Source organism: Oryzias latipes, chromosome 5 (genome assembly GCF_053564925.1).
Source record: "Oryzias latipes strain Hd-rR chromosome 5, Olatipes_Hd-rR_3.1".
NCBI lineage: Eukaryota > Metazoa > Chordata > Actinopteri > Beloniformes > Adrianichthyidae > Oryzias > Oryzias latipes.
The window spans coordinates 16,246,269-16,263,026 of NC_136241.1; positions in this window are offsets into that span (position 1 = coordinate 16,246,269).

Consider the following 16,758-nt stretch of genomic DNA (forward strand, 5'->3'; position numbering starts at 1 on the left):
GAATTATGTTTGAAGACACGCTGCTTGGAGGAAAAATCGTTTAAGAAATATAACATTCAAAGATAGGCTCTTATTACTGATTTTTGAACTGAGTCAGCTGAGAGTTTCCTGTCTGAATTATTGTGTTTTCTCTGATAACCGTTATTATTCATTCAATTGTTAACTTGTCATTGTTACATCTATAGTGAGCACCCATGATGGAGTGTAAAGATCGATCCATCTGAGTCAAGTTGTTAATCGAATGGACCCATACCATTATAAAAATCATTTCAAAATAAAATATATCGATACTGGGTAATACTATTTGGATGAAATATACAGTAGGTTTACTAGTGGACAGTGGACAACACATGTGATGGAAGCAACAAATGATCAAGTCCATTAGAGTCCAATGTGTGGAAACTCTTTGGATTTTGTAAAGACGTGACCATACAGTGTGGTAGAACGTTCTAATAATGTTCTGTTTGTATTATTTTGATGTGGAAAAACAAAAGTGGGCTGAACTATAAGGAAGCTAATATGTGAACGGATTTACCATTAGTTTTTGTTTAGCTGTCTATTTTTACACATATTTCGTTATGTTGCAAGAAATATGAGGAATGTGCAAAGCTTCACTGTTCAGTACCCAGGTATTTATGTTTGAGTCACACTGGTTGAATTTTTGGCCAAAGATGTCCTGGATCCTGCAACAGACTGGCGACTTGTCCAGGAAATCCCCTGTCTTCACCCATGAGTGGCCAAGATAGGCTCCAGCAACCCCCTGACCCTGAAAGGGACAAAACGGGTTTAGAAGATGAAGGAATGGATGGATGTCCTGGATCTATTTTAGATCAGTGAATCAGTTCCAATCAGATTGTTTAAAATTAACTAATGTCGACCATAAATCATACCGTCCACCAAAAATTATGAAATGAATTGAATTGTTACACCCTTAAATTAAGCTTAGTGCTTGAGCCTTCTGCTCTTGCTTTACTCAGATCGCTTTTGTCCACATGGTGGCAGTGTTTGACAGTTATACTGGGGACATTGCAGCGTCCAAGAAGGTGGAAGGCATCAGTGGGCAGGAGTTTAGCCACCATATATATGGTGGCGACCTCCACTATGTAATATTAAACTTTGGCTGTCATCTATGGAATATAATCCCCAACACATCCTTGAAACTCTAACTGATTGCTGTGATTTAAAATTAACCATGCCTTGGATGAATCAAGCTGTGGTTCACTTCATCTGACTTGTTTGCATCATGTTAAATTCACTGAAACTGACTGCAGATGGTAATTGATCACAGATGACTTCTTCCTATTCTCACTTAAATCAAAGAACATATTGAGTCAATCGGCAGCTGACATTTCCCCAGTAATGAGGAGTTACCCTTTCCTGTGGTTTTCTGCTCGGCTGTGATTAGGAGTCAACATGTATCGGTTTGAAAAAAAAAAGCGCTCACTCTCCATGCCAAAAGAAATCAACGGTCGCTCTGAAAGATCAGTTGATAGAATCTACTTATCCACTGTATGTTTTACTTTCGTGCAGTCATGCGTGTGTGTTTCCTTGAATGCACAGGCATGCACAAGCACATTCACTTAGGTGTGTGTGAGTGTGCTGACTGTAGATGATCCCATTTGCTAAGCCGCAGTAAGAGTCATTCATCTCAGTTATCCAGACAGTTTCAGAACACCATCTATGGAAATTGTAAACACACTAACTGACAATTATTGAGTGCAGCAGCTGCTATGGTTACTGTTTGTATTCAGTCACAGGATTGCCTAAAAGGTGGCAAGAAATCATGAGGTTTTGTCATCTTTGTTTGTCATATACTGTTTCCTGTCTAAATATATATTTTCAGTTATATTTTGTTTCCAATGAAAATGTGTTTACCTACTTAGAATAAACATTTCTTGTTATTTTCTGTCAGTCCATTCTTCCTTCTTTATAATGATGTTAGTTAGGCCGGTTACATGCACAGGGATGATGTGGTCTACCCCGAGTATCTCAAGTCTCTGAATGTTGCAGGGCTGTCTTGGATGACACAGCCTTGGAACTATGTCTTGGATTTGCAGCCTCATTTAGTGATCAGGAACAGCACCTCTGGAATGGCAGTCCAGGGTATTAGTCCTTCATTTTATGAGGGGAGACTGGAGGGTTTGCCTCATCTACCAGGGGTCACACTACTCAGCCTTAGAAAAGTCTATTTCAGAGTAGTAACCCTTGTGCTATCCTAGGCCCTTTAACATTGGGAGTTGGGTCATCTAGACCCACTAGACAGTGCGCTGAACCTTTTTTCTTTAATGATTTGTGATCTTCACTGGTGTCCATGGATTACATGAAATCTTTACACCTTTATCCACCTTTGTCATGGTAGGGAGAACACGTCAATGTAAGGGTGGGGTCATCTAAGATAGCACAAGGGTTTTAAAGAAGAGAATTTGCCCAATAGCTCAACGTCAGATTCGAGAAGAACAGTCTATTTTTTGTCCTACTTGTGGAACACCTAACACAGAGTGTTTGAAGGCTCATGGGACCTCACCCAGCCATTCCACAAGGTGTTTTGTGAATTTGCAGACCTATACCAGCAGCCAAACACTAGAGGGATTTTTTTGGGGACCCAGGGCTTTCTGAAGATGATGTTGTTGTCCTCATTCCAGATGACACATCAAGTATCCTCCTCCCAGTATCCGTGATCCCTTTAGCTATAGCTGTCCAGTCATCTGGAAGAACCTCCTGATAATGCCAGTTTCAACTACTCCCTAAAGCCACACAGCGCTCTTCTTTTTTAAACTTCCACCAGTTGGTCTTCTGCTCAGCCACTAATCTTCCTCACTAGAGTTATCCAACACATCACCATCCTTTGCTGCCTGGCTGCATAACCACTGCAACATTCAACATCACACCTTAAACTTCCAGTTTCAGACTTATCACCCCCTCCCCCTTAAAACATATTTTAGCAAACTCCTCGTTCAGAATCATTCATACTTTGGTCTTCCTTCCATCTACAGATTGATAAAACAGCTTGAATTTATTTTCGATCTGTAAGTCTTGCTCCTTCTCCATTAAGACTCTTCAACACGCATTTCTTCTTTCCATTGTGTTGGCCAAAGCTCTAGTTCTTTAGCTGTAGTTTAAATGTATTCACCATTAATTCTTGTTTACTTGTTTGTTTGTAAACATATTTAAATTAAATCTGACTATCTCACAAAATATACACGGAATCTGGAAACCTGCCGTTGTACTATTCAGTACTAGGTATTTATTTTGGTTAAAGATGTCCTGAATTGATTTTAGGTCAGTGAATCAGATCAAATAGGATCGTTTAAAAAGAACCAATACTGACTATGAATCAGATCAACAACCACAAATTATGAAATTAATTGAACTGTTGCTACACCCCCAGTTCTCAATTTGCTGCCTACATTGAAAATGCAAAAGGAGACAGCGGAGATAAAACCCCATCTAAATGGAAGAATAAGAAGAATGAGATTTACCAAAGGGGACTATCTGTTGTGACCTGGTGGAGTCTGAGAGGACAGGGAAGAAACAGATAAAACAGAAAAATACTGGAACATATTGTATGTGGTCAGATGAATGCCTCCAGATACTAACTGCACAATTGAGAAAACTGATACATTTTGGACATGTCACCAGTCTGTCACAGGGCTGCACAACCACACACAAATTCTAACCTAACACACATTTTAGAATAATCAATTGACCTGTGAAGCATGTTATTGGATGGTGGGAGGAAGCTGGAGTACCCAGCGAGCACGAGGAGGACATGCAAAGTCCATACAGAAAGGTCCCAAGTAAGAATGGCGGCTGGGCATTCTAGCTGTGAGTCAAGAGTACTGACCACTGCACCATGCAGCCCTGGAAATCAGACTTAACTCAAATTTCCCAAAAATAGGGGTTAAAGTTCAAAACATTTTAATACTCTCTTAGAGTAGTTTGACCCATTAATGTCTATCTGTCGATGGAATAAATATTACTTTTAACACGATTCTTGTAAAAGAAATCTTAGTTTAGCACCATCAAATACAAGTTTCTCTGGATGTTCATAAATAAGCATGGAATTGGGGGCTCATATGTGCTTGAAAGCAAAAAGCCAAGTGATTTCAGTCTGCATTTGAACTGTTCTTCCTCTGAACTCCAAAGGGACTTTTTACCTGGATGCAAGCCAGTACACTAACACTCGATTGGTCAGAGCTACTTGGGCCACAAATGAAAACCAGAGACTTCTGCCAAAACGCTGACTGCTAAAAAGAGATAAGAGCATATTCATTTTCCGCTATCTGTTATAGAAAAACGAATGACATGACATTAGGCTGGCTCAGTGGATTGTGCTGTTGAAATCCAGATAAAACTCTTTTTTGCTTTATCTCTACCCACTTAATTCTTCCTCCCGTTCCTTTTCTGTGCTCTGTTTGAAGCTACAAGACGCACTACAGGATGTCGAGATTGGCCCACATGTTCTCCATCATCAACTAACTTCAAACACAGAGGATCACAAAGCGACGTGTACAAACAGCCCCCTGCTGTTTCCCATTGTGCTCCTACTCCTGAACCAGACCTGTAGAGTTTATACTGTAAAGCCTGTGCACAGTAATAACAGATTCCTCTCTGTATCAAGGGATGAACAGGTGTGCAAGGACCTCAAACTTTGATCAGCCTGCCTTTGTTGTGAAGAGCAACCGTTGGAGGGAATTGTGGCATAAAGTCACACCTAGACGCTATTATTGGTTTAAAAAAAACAATTTAAGCTTGTTGCAGTTGTGCCAACAGGAACTAAGCTGCAGCAGTTTTGATATGGTTGAAAACCTCTGCACACACCTCCCAAAGACCTTAAAATGCATCCCGCATATTCCAATGTTTTTCAGTCTTCAATGAGAGGATTTGATCTCTGTAAAAATAGGTTTTCTTTCATTCAATGGAAGTGTCATGCTCTTTCATTGCCCTTCACTGTGGTTTGTTTTCAACGAAACGTGGCCTGGGATGAACAAGAAATATTATTTTAGTTCAAAATAATCCCTTTGTAGACCTGCCAGACGTACAGAATGCATTTGGGAGCTGTTTTTCCACTACATACATTATATAACTACAAACTCATGTTCTTCAATATTTGTCCTTAACAACTGGACCTTTAAGAACTTCAAGGACCACAATTCATTTTTTTAATATTGTGAGAATAAAAAAAAATAAAAATACTTTCTCTGATTTGATGGATGGCAAAACACAAATTGGTTTGAAATGGCTTGGAACAAACTCAAAGCATGCGTGATCAAATTAATCAAATTACTTCTGAGGGAAAATGTGTCTCTTCAGGATCACCATAACATGCCTATCCTCAGGACGGTCTTACATAACTACTAACATGACTGTTCTTTCTTATATTTTGCTCTTTTTCTCTCTCCCTGCTCATAAATTCTACCTCCGCTTTACATTTTTCCTCTCCTTGCTAACAAGTTGTCACATCAATCTTTCCCACTTACTCCTATTTTCCCTTCACTTATCATTACACTCAGACACTCTCTTTTTACCTCTATCTTTCTTTATCTCAGTCCCTTTTCCTCCCTTCTTTTTATTTAACCTGATTTGAGCTTTTTGCTTTCCCTCACTTTATGTTTTGAGCATTAGTGAGACTAGCCTCTCCCTTGCTCCCTCTGCTGTTATCCATCAACCTGTATTGGTCCATTTATCATGTAGCTAGCATGTAATTGGTTCATTCATCAACAAGCCCCAAGTCCCGGAGCTGCAGACAGCAACCAGAACAAGACCATAAAGGCTCAAAGTTACATCACAATGCAACATCGAACTTAAAACTTTGTCCATTAATATTATTGTAAAATCTTCATCCCCCTCACCTCAGAGTTTTGGAAAATTTACTCCAAGGCTCAGCAACCACTGAGAGCTAAATCAGATGTGGTTTCATGAAGGAACTTGTGATACCATCTTCACAGGGTTCCTCCACAAAACCTACAAATGCCAATATAAAATTCTAACAATAACAATGATGTCTGTATTAATTCCTTATTTGTATTGGTGTAATTATCACTGTCAATTGTATATTTAATATTATGATTATTAGTGATAATGGGATTTTTTGTTGTGGTAGTAATGTTACTTGTAAGGATTTATTTTCTTTTCCAGTTAATTTTTTTAAATACTGAAGTTCAATTAACCCTTAAGTTTGTAATTGTTTTCTTCAGCATTAATGCTAACATTTACCTAAATTACCTGCAGTGAGTAGTAACCAGTCATCCTCTTTTTAAATAAAAGGGGAAAAAAGAAAATGATTTACCTTACTTATTACTCTGAACTGATCATAACTATTATTTCAGGACAGAAATACATGTTTACCTTAAAAACTCCAGATAACCCTTTGATGCCCAGTGATGCAGATATGCATCAAAAATGAGCTTAAATCAGCATCTACATAAAAAACACAAGTGATTTTTTTTTCATAGCTTGGAATAAATTCAGGTGTCAAGCGGTTAAAGAATGTGAGTGACGTTTCTGTAAAGAATTAAGAGTTTGCATCATTATGAACAAACATGGGGTGTGTCACGTCTAGTACTTCACACACAGCTTTACTGAGTTCAGCAGCACTGTGAGTCAGTCCAGTATTGGGAGGGGTCTCGGCAGTGCCAGGTGCTCTCGTGCTGTGCAGCACCTGTCTCTAAACTAAGCAAGCGACTGAAGACACACAGAATCCATCATCAGTCATTGTGCATCATTTACACCCTCCTTTTTCCCACAGGAATTTCTTTAGAGACATGAAAAGGATGGGACAGAGTCAGACGTTTTTTGTACTTTTAGCTCATCACTTTAGCGTAAACATCTTTTGCTAAAGTTTCAAATCAAACGTTATGAGAAGAACTAAGAAGAAGATAGGAGAACAGGTGGGTGTCCAATCAGATGCTAATTCTGTGACCCTGGTTTCATATCAAAGGCAAAAATGTTTTTTTTAAACTTTATTGACAATTGAAGTATCATAAATTAAATAACGAACAGTAACTATAAAATCAACATTACCTCGAATAGCAATCACCACTAAAAGGCAAAAAGGTTGTTAAGAAACAAATGTTCAAAATCAGCAACAGTCTAATGTAATAATCACAGGTGTAAAATTTTCCTTCAGTAACATTTCAGGTCTGCAGTATGACCCATAAACACTGCAATACTTCAGCTTTAAACCTGTGCAATGTCTCTGACACCAAAAGACATCAACAAAGTTCTGGTCGGTGACACGCTGTGAGAAATGCTGGAATAAAGGGATTTGAACTCTCACCTTTTCAGAGATATTTCCAGTTTTTGAAAACACTTGTTGCTCCACCGTAGCGATGAGAAAAGATATAAATGCATGTTATTAACATGGTACTTTCCACAAAAGCCCCTCTGATCCAGGCATTTTGACACAATTGCTTGCAATGAGCACAAAGTGGGAAAAGTTTAGTCGTTTTTTCAACCAGTGTGCTGAGGTGCACTAGTGCGCCGCAAGAGGACGTCTGGTGTGTTATGGGAAATTGTTTAGGTTCAACTTATTGTGTACCTTGACTCAAAAAAAAAGTTTAAAAAAATGATATGGATGATCCAAATCTCACAGCTAAAAATTTCTTTGTTAAACATGGGTGGATCTCCACTGTCCTGACACACTGGCTGCATCCCTTCCACTCACACCCTCACACAGGGGAGTGGACATGTTCTGGGACACAATGTCAAATTCCACATGGCTGAGCTACCTGCCTGTGCTATTATTGGAGCACATACCTGACAGGACTGTGGGTGCTAGACGGTGGGATGAGACAAAGAGCGACTGTGGGTTGATAAGTAACAGATGGAGACAGACAGAAGCTCCCGTTCAGATAGATGACAGTCAACATGACTTTAATAAAGGACAAATTGCATGCAATGACAAATTATAAAGCTAATATATATATATATATATATATATATATATATATATATATATATATATATATATATATATATATATATATATATATATATATATATATATATATATATATATATGTATATATATATATATATATATATATATATATATATGTATATAAACAGTACATGAAAGCTTTCACACACTTTATAACAAATTATTTTCGGTAATTAGTTTGATGTCTTCTTTGCGGTGTTAGATGGTGCTGAAAATGACAGAAAACTAGTAAGTATTGCAGGAAACTACAGTCCTTTTTAGACATTTAATAGAAACCTGGACTTTGTTAAACATCATAGTAGGTAAGGATACAAACCCTGAAATACAGCTGAAACCTATCATGACTTCATTCTTTAACATACTACTACTGAAGGGCAGTAAAGACTTGGGAATATTGTCCAGCAACCTCTAAAAAAGAAAAGTTTGCTGTTAGGTGCATCAATTTTCCTGATTTGATGTTAGCCCACTGTCCAGATGGGGCTTGACGTCGTTCAGGGTGACAATGAGAAACAGACCAGAGTTCTGAGGGAGCATGTGTGTCCACGATCGCAGCTGTTCTCCATCTCCAGTATGTTTTGGAGACACTTGAAATCCTTTTACCTGACTAGATGAGCAAAAACTTATAAGCATTAGGATGAAGAATATATTTAGTTTCAGTTGCATTGCATTCTATTTTATGAATAAAACTTCTGAGCATGCTATGAATTTTCTACTCACATTTTTTCTATTTAGGATCTAAAAGATCTACTGGAGCCTACAGCAGCTCTCTGCAGGTGAAGGCAGAGAACAGCAGGTCACCATTCTATCACAGTTTGGGTAACCCAAAGCAGGAGCAAAGGCAGAGCGCTTATATTTTTCTTTAATAAAATCCCTCTGATTTACATGGTATTACTTTATATTTGTTCAGCTAAACTGCAAAGCACCCGAGCACACATGGTAATATCACAACAAAATCTCTTTTAAATCAGCACAAAAAGAAATCCTTAAAAAAACAACAAACAGCTCATTAACTTTGTAATAAAAAAAAATATTGGCAAAACCTTTTTTTGATTTGTATTGAATGATAAGGTCAAAATTTAATTCAGGTCATAATTCTTTATTTAAGATTCATCTATCTTCAACTTCATATCATCTTGCTTCATTAAAGTTTTTTTCTTTAATCATTTCTGGTCAGTTTTTAAGATCTGCCCATTTTAAAGCAAACATACATTTGGGTTCTTTACAGAAAGACAAGTTTTTTAATATTTCAAATAGTATACTACAGCTTTTCTTCTTACTTCAATTGATTTTAGAGATTTTTTTTTACAGTTTCTTTGCAAAACCTGAGATGCTTTCACAAGCTTCCAACAAAAAGTGTTAATGTTTTCCGAGCTAAAGCCACGAGCAATTAAACTGACCGGCTTCGTTTGATATTCCAGCAAGAAAAGCATTTTTACTGGGGCTCCATTAACACGCTCAGATAAATGTTTTTTCTGGACGGACGGTTAATTTTTTCCGTGCTTCACATGTCCAGAAAAACAAAAATCTGAGCTGTGATTAAGAAAAGCTGGGAGACAGTTTACTGCCAGAAGAGCATGAGATCATCTCTAAATCAGCAGAGCTGCCATCCATGATAACCACACGTTACAACCTCCCACGGTTGTGTTTAAAGAAACATTTGACTGTCCTGTGTGCTTGGCTTCACAGGGTGGGCTCGTCTCACGTATTTTTAACCCCTCTTTGCGTTCAGCCGTGCATGGACCCCTCTTCTTTCTCCCCCCCCCCCCCCCCCCCTCTAGGTCAGTGAAAGACAGATAGAACTGTGTGGGGGGAAAAGTCAGATGGTTTTGTCAGGAAGGAAGAGAAATAAAAAAGGAAGAAGAAAGACTTTTCCAGCCCAATCTAACAGATGTTCAATTTTTGGATGTTTGCTTTCGACTGTGGAGTAAAACAGAAAGACTTCATTCAGGGTGATTTACATCCAGTCTTTTCCCTGTCATTTTTCCCCTTTTTCCTCAATTTCCCCCTTTTCTTCTTCTAATTTTCCTGTTTTCATCGTTCCTTTTTTTTATTCCTCTGTTCTCTACTTCTACAGTTTTTAAATTGTCTCCTATCTCATTTTAGCTCCATCTGCTATCCCTCTCTGTCTCTTCTTCTCTCCTCTCAGCTCAGACATTTTCCATCTTCTTTATTTCTGTAAATTAATGCTCTATTGTTTAGTTAAATTATCTTTTTAATCCTTTTTCCATAAGTCCTCTTCCTTTTACTGCGCAAAAGGAAATAAACAAACCATTCAATGCTGAAATTGCAAACAATGAGTTGAACATATTTCTATAAATGTCACAGAGAAAATGTCTTCTGATCAAAGCAGGGATATTTGAGGCCTGTTATTTTTCACTTAGCACTGAATTTAGGGCTTGCAGTCATTTCTGCACAAGAATGGAGGAATAATTGTGCTGAGATGGACACAATTTTCCCATCTGGCTGCTGCTAGCAAATGGAAACTATTATGTATGATTGGAGTGTTTGGATGTCAGAGCACAGCCTAACTGTCTCTTCATATGACACAGTGAACATCTCAAGCACTCTCACACACTATTTGTGATAAAGCAATCAGCCCTGACTCTGCCCCTCTGTCTAAATCCACAACTCAGTATCAGTATCCTGTTCAGCAAGGATTAATCAGTAGTTATGCCAAATTGGTTGCAGGAGGCTTCTGTCTTTCATGCAACGCTGTATAATTTCCACACTTTGCTAAGTTTTAGAATACTTTTTTTTAACTCAGAGCTACTTCTTTCTCATCTTGTTTTGAGTGCATCTTCGCTTCTGGTCTATACTTTCTCTTCTATCACCCTAATATCTTTCCTCCTCTCCTTCCCCCTTCCCTCATTCCTCCATTCACTTTGATGTCCCTTTACATTATCTGTCTTTTTTCCACCACCCAACACCAGACCCCCTGTTTAGCCCAGATTACAGGGTGGAAGTGGAGAAGAAAGGAAAGGACTCACCAAACAGTCATTTTCCTATTGTCATGAAAAGTGGGTTCCTGTCTTTCTCTGTTATCTCAAGTGGTGTCTCTAGTAATCATTGAAATGTCTGTTTAAACCTTGTAAGAGTGGAGATGCATCTGTCGTAGCTGTCGGTAAACTAAAAAAGAAATGCTGTCCTCTAAATGTTAGTGCACATTATCTTGCGAGCTGACAGAAGTGTCACAAAAAGTTTGAACATTCCTTCCTTTTGAGCTAAAAAGTGATTTGATGTCTATGAGATTACATGGAAACATGCGTGAAAGGGGTTCTGTTGCACAGAGAGATCCATCTATCCATGTTCTGCCACTTTCTGAGTGGCAGTGAGGAAACGGCTTAAGCAAAGATTTCAACACCTTCAGCTGCCGTCTTCACTTCCCCTCTGAGGACACAGAAATCCTTCAAAGCCCGAGTGTGAAACCAGCCTGCCAACTTTTTACTGAAAGGTATCCTAGAGACAGTTTAGTCACATTTTCCAACCATTTTTAGCTACTTTAGCAAGTCATTGGTTGTCGCTCAGATCCCATGATGCTTTGCAAAATACAAAATTCCAAATTGACATAGTTTAATGCATATTTATGAAGGTCAACAAGTGTTTAACCCTTGTTCTATCTTAGATGACCCCACCTTTACATTAGCGTGTTCTCCCTACCATGACAAAGGTGGATAAAGGTGGAAAGATTTCATGTAATCCATGGACACCAGTGAAGATCACAAATCATTGAAGAAAAAAGGTTCAGCGCACTGTCTAGTGGGTCTAGATGACCCAACTCCCAATGGTAAAGTGCCTAGGATGGCACAAGGGTTAATTTAAAGGAAGATACTTACAGAACACTTTGAGTTGTTTTTTTGAAGTACCTTTAAGTAAATCAATAAATTACATTTTTTTTCAAGCTGTGATTTTGTTTGATCTGCTCTGCATGGTAAAAAATATATTATAAACTCATTCCTGCTGTAATTAGCTCAGTTTAAACAGATCAGGGTTGGTTTCGCATGTTGGTCCAGACAAAGTGAGCAGGTTTGAATGCATTAGGTCAAACTCTGCTCTTATTTTGTCTAGATGTGTAGCTGTGTATAATTTTTTACTAGTTCATCAAAGTTTCGTACCCCACAAAACCAATCTTAAACAAAAACTTTCTTTAAAGGACTCTAGTATGTAATTCCCCCCCTTGCAACCCGTCTGAAGAAGCTTTATGCAGCCAGGAACAAAAATACTGTAAATAGTTAAAACAAAACCATTTTGAAAACACTTCGGGTTTTCCTTCTGTCAATCCAAGGCAGCTGCTTCATTTTTCTTTTTAAATGTTTTCTGAAATCGGCCACTCTATTTTTAGTTATGCAGAGCTTCACTGAAGCTCAAGAAACTATATAAAGATAAAAACAAATCGTGTTTTTTTGCTTGTACTCTTCTGTATGTACAAATACCAGAGTAACTGGTCTTTACAATGTAAACAATAGAATTGATGAGTACAGGGGATATTTTGAGCTCAACATCTTTTATTTGTGCAGCAACTTTGACTTGAAATGTAATATTTTTAATTATTTTCACAATGATTTTCTGTTTTTTGAAGTGTGTAAACAAAGTTTCATTAACATTCTCTCCAGCAAAATATGTGTGAAGTCTGGTAACCAAGAGTGCTCTCTTCCTGACACTGTGAAATGTGTCGGAAGGTAGTGATATTTCTGAGTGTTGCAGCTTCCATGATGCTGTATTTCCTCACAAAATCTTTTTACCTCAGGACCACTCAAACCAAACCATATTCCCCAATCAACCTCGACACCCTAATCTTGACCCTGGCTTGCTCTGTCCCACTTCCCCACTGATAAACGTCCTCCTTCTCTTATGCTCACGGCCTTGTCAGTATAACTAATGAATTCCCATCCCAAAACTCAGCACGTCACCGGTCAGTGATAGATGGTGACATAACAGCTCCAGTTTGCAACGTTTGCATGAATACAGTGAGGCTGGCGCAGATCCCCCCTGTCGAATCCTGCCTCTCGGCCTTCAACGCTGCAGTCGTAGGTGCTTCCTGCTGCTCTTAAAACCTGATAGTAAAGTCGTGGAAAACCTCATCCATAAATGTCAACGCTCTGGCTCTCCATCCCCCACTGCTAACACCAACAGCAGAGTTTCAGCTCACCTCATCACTACCTTACGGGGGGCTTACACTGGAAAACCCGGGTGTGAAATTGAGGATGAATCGTTGTCACAGAAGAATGTGCTGCAGACACATAGAGAGATTGATAGCTTATTTTGTTTGTGTCTTAAAATCTTCTTTTCTCACTTCTTCTGTAATGGCGCTATTCATCTCTCCAGCAACAGGCCATTAAACTTCAAGCCAAACAGGAATTCGGAGGACGTCAGACATTCCTCTGAAACAACGAAGCCCCCATCAATAACCCCTAACCTTTGCACGAACTGGCAGAATATTAAACTGACTATCTATTTCATCCAACTATTAACTCTACACAATCCTAAAGCTGTGCACCTGGACAGTAACCTGATCTGCCATGATCCTTCATGAACTCCCTGGACAGGAATTATGTTTGTCTAGCTGTGTGTGTGTCTTTGTGAGCACAGCATAGGAAGTGGCAGATTTAGCGACAGCGTTCGAGACTAAACCCCAAGATCAGCCACCTGTGAGTTATCAAGGGCAGCCGGATAATCCGTGCTGCCCTGTGTGTGCCCTCGTTGTCCACAAACACACAATCTTAATTTAAATCCTCCACAGGTGACGTGCTTTTTGATGTCATGTCTTAACACACCCCGACGTTTGGCTCAGAAGACGCAGATGTTCAGTGTGGCTTAATCAAAAGCAATCAAAATACTTTTCATGCAAAATTAAGCTTTAAAAACCCCCTGCTCATCAAAGCAGCATTGAAAATAAACTCACTTCACTTCTGATGAGCAGGAATTCCTGCCACCACATCACTCAGACCCACAAAGAAGAGCAGGGGCAGGTGAAGACCTTGGAAAGCACGTCATGGCAGCGCGAGCCGGTCTTTAGGCTGTGATTTCCTCATCAAGAAGATAGACGTGCTGTCAAAAGAGCTACTTCAAACCCAACCACATCTGAACAGATAATTAGGCATCAACCTTTTTTAATCCAAACACAAGCCAGTGTGCCAGCTGCACACTGTGCCTGCAGACCACCCTCACAATTAATTTAAGATCTCTCACCCCTTTAAGATCTCTCACCCCTGTGCTTTTGACTTGATCTTGTGTTTGCTCTTGCTGGCCGTTACAAAGTGGGAATTTTATTGCAACATGGGAAAACCTGCCCAACAAGGGAGCCTATTCTTCCAAAGATCACTAAATTTCTGGTGTAATGTAATTTCTGCATGCCTGCTGTCCCGTATCATGGCTGTGCGTTTCCAAGGTAGAATGCACTAAATAACCACCAGCAGCTCCACCTTTGTGCCAGACTATTTCCTTTACAGTAGAAATTCATAAAGGGAGCTGATGCAATAAATCCACGCTCTGTAGACTCAACAGATGAGAGTTATGGTGCAGCAGATCTGTCTGCAGTAATTAGATCCCATAAAACCCAGACACTGGATGCTTGAAAACAAAGGAAAAGAAGCAAACAGACCATAAGCATGATCATGAACTTGTCCTGTTTAATTTGCTTTTCTATTTTAAATCATAAGCATGTATAGCAGTCCAAGATGAATGGTATCAACCTACATTTTTAGGATTTGTCAACAAAAAATTTAATAAAGACACATTTTTTTAATCAAAAGAATACACTGGCGTCCTGGTTAAAGTGAGTGAAAATGAGGTCCCCTCTCCACGCCGCGCAGTTTCTGCCTCTAAATCATTTCAGCCCCTCTTTTTTACGGGCTGTCCTTGAGCTTTATATGCTTTATGTGGTCTGAAAGTTTTAAGCTGACTGCCACAATCACCCCTGTAATTCAAGTAAAGCATTTTTATTTGTCCGGTTCCAACAGCACATTCATTAAACAGTTATGATATATTGTAAAGAATGCTTTACTAGCACTGTTCAAATAAGAGCAAAAAACGGCTGCTCTTCATTTGCACAGCCCTCTTTTTTCAGAACAGGGCACAAACTCTTCAGAAGTAGCCAGCATCTTTTTTTGTTTGTTTATTTTTTTTTAAGTAACATTGGCCCTTAAGCCTGGCCTTTATTCCAAATCTCATTTTCAGATCCCACTCCGATAATCTGACACCACTTCCCCACTTCGAGAGCAAAAGAGGGTCTGAAATCTATCGTTTCCAGATCAGTGGAGGAGGGAGACTTTGGGGGGGGGGGGGGGGGGCAGTGTGACCTTCTTTGATCCCTTTAGAAAGTCTTCATCATTCCTAGTCTCCCTTTGCACTCCTTTCCCACATCCTTCATTCACATTTAACCCCTATGAGCACCTGTCTACAGGTATGAAATGAAAGAAAGATTCAATATCTGCTCTCACCTGCCTGTTCCCTGTTCTTATCTGCCTGCCCTCATCTGCCTCTCACTGCATCTGTCAGCATCTACATCTCCAACTAAATTACAGGCCTGGAAGACAATTGAAGGTATGATGATCCCAATCAGACAAGATATCTACAGTTTAGTGGTCTTTAAAACCAAACATACATTGCTTTCAGAAGCTGTCAATTTTAGTAGATGTGTATCAAACACCTTCAGTTCTCGGATATCCCCTCTTTTCAGATTTTTGCCTAGGTCTTGAGCTGATTCTTTGTGAATGTAAGAGTTCAGAAGTCTTAGTTAGATGACCTGCCCTGAAGGATCATGGTCCTGCTGAGCTTTTCAGACACCCTTTCCCCGCCTGCTGCTGATCACCTTGAAAAAAGCGCTGGCTCTTTAGACCTCAGATTCCTCTTGAGGAAAAATAATTTAACAATCAACTGTTAGTCTACAAAGGTCACTGTCTTGCTTTTTTTTTCATATTTTGATTTCCAACTGCGGTTAATCTTCTGAGCATTGTTTGGCATCACTACGGCCCTTCCAATTGTATCCAGAGGACAATATCCGTCATGTAAACATTCTTTTAGTTTTTTTTTTGTGTGGTAATAGTGCAATTTTTCTTTTGAGGCAACCAACAGCTTAATGGCGCTTTATGAAGTAGAAAAAGTAGTTTAAACAGAGCATGACCTGGCTGTACCATTGCCCTCAGAGGTGCAATCTGTGGTCAGGATCAGCTCTCACCTCAGCCAGCCTCTTCATGTCTTTCTCTAATCTCTCATTCTAGGACCAGAAGCCCTTGCGGAGACCTCCACTGGAATGTGACAAGTCATGAGACTGCCACTGCTGCAAACTCCGCCCCCACATCTCTGTCCTTTCAAGCAAAGACTTGAGACGAGCTATAAATCACAGGATATAAGACGTCCCTGACCTTTGTCACCTGAAATCACCTGAAACAAAAATCAAGGTGTTTTTCACTTGCATACATCGTGCAAGTTCATCAGAAAGGCTTTTAGGATGATCCAAGAAATTCTCACAGACCTTAAAATTCAGAGCAAATTCCACAGATCGGACCTATTTTAAAAATTAAATAAGTGCAGCACATAAAAAACAATTATCATTCCTCCTGTACTTTTTGGAAGGCTGACGCTGAAAGAATGTGATGACTGGGCATCACATCGCACATAAATCACTGGTGGCAGTGAGCAGGCGGTGTCAACATTTCAAGTTAGCGTGTATAAGGTCTCGCTCTGCCTGTTGATCTAGATCAACACGACTTTCGCATGTCAGGTTCCCATTTGCGACCCAGGATGAAATATCTTCTGCCGGCTGAGGTCAAGTAAAATAATATGCGGGCAGATTTGGAAGGCAGACGATATGGATCCAA